We start from the raw sequence: 8,173 nt of genomic DNA, 5'->3' as shown, positions 1-8,173 counted from the left end.
AAAGAAAGAAAGAAAGAAAGAAAGAAAGAAAGAAAGAAAGAAAGAAAGAAAGAAAGAAAGAAAGAAAGAAAGAAAGAAAGAAAGAAAGAAAGAAAGAAAGAAAGAAAGAAAGAAAGAAAGAAAGAAAGAAAGGAAAACACCTCTCGTGAGACTGGGTTAAATTTTGAATTATTGGTGAACTGAAGCCAACCGATTCAAATGAAGAATTTCTTTTTTCATTGACTCAAGGAAAGCTTAATAGCTCTGGCAGAAACTCTCCCCCCAAAATTTACCTTTGGGCATACATGGCCCAGCACCAGACAAGAGGTTTCAGTCCCAAAGAATTTGGCAGAAAGTTATGAGCAAGTGAATAAAGCAACTGTGAAATGCGACTCCACTGCTCCCTGTAACCAGCCTGCTTGCTCCTGCTTATAGCAGCGAAGGCCAGTTCTGCTGCCTTTATCCAGGCACAGCCCCGTGGCAGCCGGGCTTGACTCACCTGGCTTGGCAGCTACAGAATCAAATCCCAAAAAGGTGTTTGTGAGCTTATGTTAAGCGACCTTTATGGAAATAACATAGACTGTAAACTTCACAGAAAGTCTGTATACATATCCTAAAGCTATCATCTTTCTATAGAATCTTAGATGCTCAGAATATCATGATATTCCTTCCTATAAAATACTGACACATATATAAGAGCATTTTTGTCATTAAGTTCATGGGAAGAATTTGTAATGTTCCAGAACATCTGCCAATACACTGCATGAAATAAATGGAAAAGTGAGGTCACTTTCCAGATAATGCATGACCCCAAAATATTAGTGCATGAATTATCTAGATGCAACACATTCCACTGACTCAATTAATCTGACAAATGAACTCAATTCTCCACTTCAATTTGCATGTGCCATTAGTTCCCCAAGTGATAAAAAAAAAAAAAAAATTATTCTAAAAACTAAGAGTACAAAAATGACCTTATATCTATCTTGTTTTACTGAGTAGTCAATTATCATTCCTTTTTTAAATTGTCATCACTATTTAACAAACATTTATTGAGCATCTGTTCTGAGGAGACAAAGGTGAATAAGAAACAGATGCTGCCCTGTGTGACAATTATAATGGACAATGAAGGCTATTTTTCCTATCCTCCTACCACAAGACGGACACTGTCCTAGGTGCTTTCCCACCACTTTCATTTAAACCCCAACAAATATAGTCAGTTCTATTCAAAAAAACCTCTGTCCCAAACATTGCCAGCAATATCAGAGTTTTTGTTCAGAGCAAGCCTGGAAAGTTCCAGTGTTGGGCACAGAGTATTTGAGAACTGGTAACTATAATTGTTACTATTTAATTAGAAATGCAAGACTTAATCTCATTTACACTATTGCCTAGTACCTAGCCTCCACTTGGCACATACTAGATGTTTAATAATAATGTTACCACACTTTTCTTATGCACAGAGATGACCAATATTGAGCTTCAAATTGCACAAAGTAAAAGAGGGATGTTGAAACCCATGAGCCATTGATTGAAACCCTTAAAAGCCCACTTGGGGGCAATTTTTACGAAGTTATTATCATTATTCAGTTATTCTGCATGCGTTGCTGTCTACATGAGAAATGGAAAAAGAAAAAGAAAAGCCACAGTATCTCATCAGTAGTAGTTACAAGATAGGTATCAGTTTCATTTGTGTTCATTGAGGTTCAAAGAGCAGTGAACATCTGCAAGGTGCTTCCTGAAATATTTGTATTCGGTAACTGAGGTTGAGATGAGCATGAAAAACAAGATCAAAGAGAAATCACCATAATTTCTCTCTTCTTTTGGCAACTCTAAGTCCCATTCATCTTTTATTACTCACCCATAGTGTAGCACCTATTTACAGTCAGTGGTCAAAATCACATGGAGAGAGCAGCATGTCCATTTCAGGTACCTACCTAAAAGCCAGGAAACAATTCCCCAGTGGTACTGAAAGAAAAAGGAAGGAGAGCATCATTTCATTTACCCAAGACAATAAAGAGACTGCTTTACTCTCCATTGTTGTTTGTCCCCCAATGGCGGGCTGCCATCTACCTACCATTGGAGCAGTACATGAGCTCACGAGGCAATGCTGCTTCTTCACTGTAGACACGTCCTGTATATTCTGTGCACCTCCAGGTTTTACAGTAGTGTTTCCCAAGAGGGCATACAGAGAACAATGGTCCGGGAGATAATTCCATGGTCCACGATGTGTGGGACGCACTACATACCTCATGGAAGCTGAGAAAGCCTGAGGTAGAGGAACAAGTTTGACTTTGCTTGGAATTTCCCATATTTACCCAGTTGCACAATCTACATTACTAGGGGTCTGTGGAACCACTTTAGGAAATGGTGCCTTAGAGGGACGTTTTCATAATCTCACTTTGGTGAAAACTAGTGAGACTTCCTTGTCATGAAAATATGAAAAAGACACTTGAACTCGGCTCTTTACTTGAAATATTTTTTCCCAATGTAGCTCCAAAAGTAAAAACACCATCTCCAAGTGAGATAATTTATACCTTCTAGTAAATTGAATACACTCAAATTTGGTAGTTCAGCATGATGAAATTCTGATCTTTAGAACATCCCAAAACTCTATCATTGGTGACTGGTAAAGGAGGCTAATACCAGGGCCAGTCATATCCAGAAATGCAGAAGGTGTTTGGTGAGCGAATTTTTTTGATGGGCATAGAAAGGCAAGACAGGAAGAGATCATTAACTTCCAGGGGAAAGAAGGGTAAAGAGCTATTTTCAAACATGAGTCTTTATTAATAAAACAATGTATAAATGCAGTTAATTTTTTAAATGTAAATTATCTTTGCTTTGACATTAGATAAGACCAAAAGTTAAATGATTAGATAATAATCATTACCCAGAGTCAACAGATCTTTAAAATGCACATTGAATTTATCAATATACAGTCGATCCTCATTATTCACAGATTGGATATTTGCATATTCTCCCATTTGCTAAAATTTATTTGTAACCCTAAAGTCAATACTCTCATTGTATTTATGGTCACATGCGAACATATGCAAAACAGTAAAAAATTTAAGTCACCCTACATGTTCCCAGCTCAGGGCGAGCAAGGCGTTGCTTTGCCTCCTCAGCTCAGCTCACATTGTAAACAAGTGTCCTTTTCATGGTCCATATAGTATTCTGTTTTTGCATTTTTGCGCTTTCTGTTGGTGATTTTGCTGTTTAAAATGGCCCCGAAGCAGAGTGCTGAAGTGCCATCTAGTCTTCCTAAGGGCAAGAAGGCAGTGATGTGCCTCAAGGAGAAAACACATGTTAAATGAACTTTTTTCAGACATGAGTTATAGCCCAGTCAGCTATAAGGTCAATGGTAATGAATCAGCTAAATATTAAATAAGGTGTCTTTGAACAGAAACATACATGAAGCAAGGTTATGTATTGATCAGTTGATGAAAATGTTGTGACCAGAGAGACTCACAGGAACCCAACCCTGCATTTCCTGCAGGAGCACCAGGTCAGCGCTCGCTAATTCAGAGGTCACGGTAACCTCATAGCACTTAACATTTGTGAAGAGCTATATATTATATTTATACTCTTATATTTGGGGAGCCACGAGCAAAGTTTCCTTCAAGAAAAAGTCTTACTGAAGTTGAAAGGGATTACTTCAGAAAGGTGAACAAGTTGCTGATGAGTATATGTACTGCACGATGCCAAGCCTTCGGATGAGACTAGAAGCACTGGGCCAGCAACCAGGCAGTCCTTGCTCACACAGCACACAGAAAAATGTGCTGAAGTCTGAATGAATGAAGTCTGAGGCCAGCATGTTAACGATACTGTATGTAAATCTCTTTTACTCTTACCTTCAGGAAAGTTTTCTTTCAATTCCTGGTTGAAACAACCAAATGAAGCCCTAGAAGGCAAAATTTATTCACGTCTCAAATCTGCTGCTCTAAAATGTTGATCTTATCTGAAGTCATTTTAAGTTGAGATATACTGTGTTTAAGATATCATGATAATCAAGTGCAACTGAAATTTCAAACAATCTTATAAAGATCTGCTGACATTGTCAAACAATTTTTCAGACATTGTAACTTCACTTTTTCTATAAGGAATCTCAGAGATCATTCCTTGATGAGGCCTGAATTAATATAATGTTGGCTCTTGTCCCTGGCTGTATCATCCATGGCCTGTGCAGTCTAGCCTGGCACACCATTTCTGCTGACTTCAAAGAGAGCTCGCTAACATGTAGGGGCTGTTTGGTCTCCAAGACAAAGCTCACAATGTCAGGGGTTGTAATTCAACCATCGTGAAGTTTCACGGCCACCAAAGAGACCCACATTCAGTTCTGTAGAAAGAAAATGAACTTTCTATGCTCCTACTTCCTCTTAGCACACTCTCCATGTTCCCATTAAACCAACACACACACACACACACACACACACACACACACACACACACAGCCTCAGCAAGATTAATTTTGTTAAGAAGTACATTCTTCTAGAGTCAGCCCAGGAATAGAAGGTTACAGCTTACTAATCTGATTTTAAAGAATATTCAGTGGAAATTTTTTTAGGTAGTGGAAATACACTACCTAAAAAAACTTTATGATTAGGCACCCCCACCCCCCAGGTGCAGCATGCTTATTCCATGATGGGATCACTCTATAGCTATAAAGAGATAAGTTCATAGGCTGAAATAGCACATTTTTCCTTTGAACTGATGAAAAGATCCTTGGGCGATTTTGAGAGCTGTGCTGATTACTTGCAAGAAGTGAAGTGATTAACAAGGGATTTTGCTTGGCTTGTACAAACACACAATAGGTACAAGAAAAACAGGCACAAACTCCATCTTCTCGGCTTCATTAGTCTCAGGAGGAGCTTTTCCTCCTTAGGTGAATTTTCTGGAAGCCCAACAAGGCTGCTCTTACCCTGTGAATGTATCCGATGAACTGCGCACCTGTGGTAACCTGCTGTGTTTGTGTACACCTCGTGGCCAAAGCAAAGGAATCTCAGAACCTGCCATCTTTGTCCAGAGGAGCTGGCCTCTGAGGGCTTGCAAGACCTGAGTCCTGCTCCACAGGAAGGAAGTCCCAGGTAGGTACCTTAACCAGTCCTGGTCAGCCCTCCCTGCCTGCCCCACTGGCTAGCCAAGGAAACTGTGCTGGCTGTTTCTCCAGAGGGCAAAAGAGGAACAGAACAAAGAAAATGAAAAGAGTTTCCTTTGGGAAAGAAGCAAATGAGGAGGGTGCTGAAGGGTTTTCTTTCTTCCTTTGGAGTTTTAACAAAAGCAGATTCCTGGGGTGCTGGGGTACCATTGTCTGAGAGGAAGCATCCTCTGACCTGACTGGTATTTATTTTTCTGTCATTTGAACCTGCTTGGTAGCTAATGCCACAAAGGTTATAAGGCTTCCATAGGTGAATCAGGGGGCGGGGATCTAATTTTTTATATGTTCTTTTTTGCTGTTTTAAAGAAAAAGCCGGACAGAGGCACAAAAAATGACTGGCCAAGAAGGAAATTGCTGACAAATGTAGGTTAACCCAGCTCCTAGTTTTCTCGCAGCTGCTTAACTTGCCTGCAGAACACTTAGATATTCCACCAGAAGAATTTGCTTTCTTGCTGGGTACTCTCAGCCCCCATCTTTCCCTGCAAGTCTATCAAGGTAAAAACCAATAGGGCGAAGTTGAGAAAGTGCCTACATTTAAAGACTCCCTTCGAACGTGACTGAATTAAAAAATAAACTTGCGGGTTGTATTATGAATTCTATATGATTTAAAATGTATAGGAAACAAGGAAACTTGTCAAGAGTTAGTCCGTAAAGAAACCTATTTTAAAAAATTATGGGGAAAAAGAAAGCCCTATATTCTCTTTCTTTATTAAAGGACTAGATTTTTGTTGTCTAAAAACAGCCTCCCTGAAGCCCATGGAAAATTTGCCCGTGGAAATGAGACAAAGGAGTGAGCATTCTTAATAGACAAATTGAGCTGAGAGTAACCCATAGCTAAAGAAAAACAACAAACTTTATGTTCTTCCAGAACAAATTACACACTTCCCCAGCTCATACAGACTTTTTATATAACTTCACTCAGGCAGTACTTGGGCAGGGAGGGGCTGCGGGGAGATAACCACATCCCTGGGGCGGCAGATGCCCGGGTTCCTCACGCCACTTCACAATACCCAGGAGTGTCTCCACCTGACACCGCGGTACTTCTGTCAGGCTGCTCCTGTGTCCCAACAGACTCCTGCCTTGGGGCTCTTTTCCTCACCTGGGAACCAGACCTTAATGCCAACTTGGGTCCATCAGGGCCACGAGCAGAAAGAGGAGAGAGGGGCAGTCACCCAGATGCCTCAGTCACCATGAACGTTGGTCTCTAACTACTGAAGCAAGCTTTGAGACTTAGAAGTTAAAGTTGTAAATGTGTACCCTGAAAACTTTCCAATAAAAGTCCAGCCTTCTCAAAGGAGACTTTAAATTAGTCAGGCTCCATCTTTCTCTCAGTCAATGGAGCAGTTTTCCTCACCACCACCACCGCCACTTGCTAGCTGTTTCTGCTGGCTGGCTGGCTGTCCCACTAGGCTGAAAGTGCCTCTCCCTCAACAATGTTTCTGCATTAGGGGAAGCAGAGGAGAAATGGAAGGACCTTTGCTGGATACAGCAGTGACCAACCAAGCCAACACAACAAAGCTGAAGCTTGAGAAGCATTTGTGAGGATGCTGTGTCCAATGAACCTATGACCCAGAAAGACTGAATTAATGCACTCATAGGTGAGGGTGAGCTTTACATAGTTCCTAGGAATCATTTAAGACAGTAAAGAATGTTGTGTTTTATTTAAATTATTTTATTAATATAGAAATTATAATTATTATCAAATATTAATAATTCTATTAAATTAATTATTTAAATTAAACTTAGCTGGCCTCCCATGGCCCCTCATGTGAACCATAGTTGAGATTTTTTTCAAAGCCTAACACTTCCAAATCCTCAGCTGCCAGGATGGTTAGAAAATGTCAGCTGGCTAGGTTGGGGGCGGGGGTGGATTCCCCAAGAGGTGCCCATCAGCTTGAGCCTCATTCTCTGGGATGCCTTGGGGCAGCCCCTGCTGGGGCACGACCTGGCCAGGGTGACTGGCTCTCACTAGATCTCAGTATGTGGAGGCTCCTCCACTGCAGGGACTCTGGGCCAGGTCTCTTTGAATTCAGAAAGTCAGTTTTGCATCAAGTGAGATGATAATCACCCTATCCCTCTCAGAAACCCTCTCTGATGGCTCGGTGTGGTGAGGGCCAGTACCCCAAATGAAAACTTTTCAGCAGGTGCCTGGGGGTGGAGAGCTTTAGGGAACACAACTTCTAGCTCCTGGACTTTCATACATTGGCTTCACTAAAACATCTGCCTGGGCTGCTCCACTGCTCTCCTTCCCTCATCCCCCACCTTCACTCCTGCCCTCTCCTCCCCTCTACACATACAACACTGGGACAGCTTGATTAAGGGGGCCTTCTTTCAAGAGAGATATTTTCAAAATTAGTTTAGGAAATATGTGAGCAGAAGTGCAAGAGGCACAGCCCTCACATTTGTCTGCAGAGCCGAGGGACCCAGCCCACGTTATAAATGTTTCCTCAGTTGCCTCTCACCGGTATATTTGGCATTGAAGATGGATAGACCAAAGTAGAAAGCAAGGTAATTTAAGTTCATTTATGGGGTTTTTTTTGCCCACCATAGAGAAAGAACCACAGCAAACAGACCCTAATTTGATACTAAAATTCAGCTGCTCTTTCTCTCTAATGAGCTGGAGTTAGTCTAAGAACCCAGCAGTACATCCCACGCGGTACACTGCCATTCCAAACTCACTGGTAAGGCTATTTTTTTGCAAATATTTAGCCATAAAGTTCAAGGACTTTACTTGGCAAACACGTCCTCATCGTGCTGGTGTGAAACTTCGGCTTCTCAGGGGCCCCTTAGTGCACTTCTCACGTGTTACCACTAGATGGCGAGAGAGATTCATCACAGTGCCTGCAGGCGGTATCTAAAGGACCCATAGGGATTCTGGGAGGAGAGGGGAAAAAGAAAAAGAAAAAGCCGGACGAGAGGGAGGGGCGAGGGGGCAAGTAAGCGGGGAGGGGTGGGGTCGGAGGAGAATCGTAAGTAATTTGGGGTGATACGTGCTTATAAGAAATAACCAAGATCATTGGTTCCAATTTTCAAAACTGA

The sequence above is a fragment of the Pteropus medius genome, unplaced genomic scaffold (genome assembly GCF_902729225.1).
Source record: "Pteropus medius unplaced genomic scaffold, Ma_sr-lr_union100, whole genome shotgun sequence".
NCBI lineage: Eukaryota > Metazoa > Chordata > Mammalia > Chiroptera > Pteropodidae > Pteropus > Pteropus medius.
Note: the sequence above shows the minus strand (reverse complement) of the source record.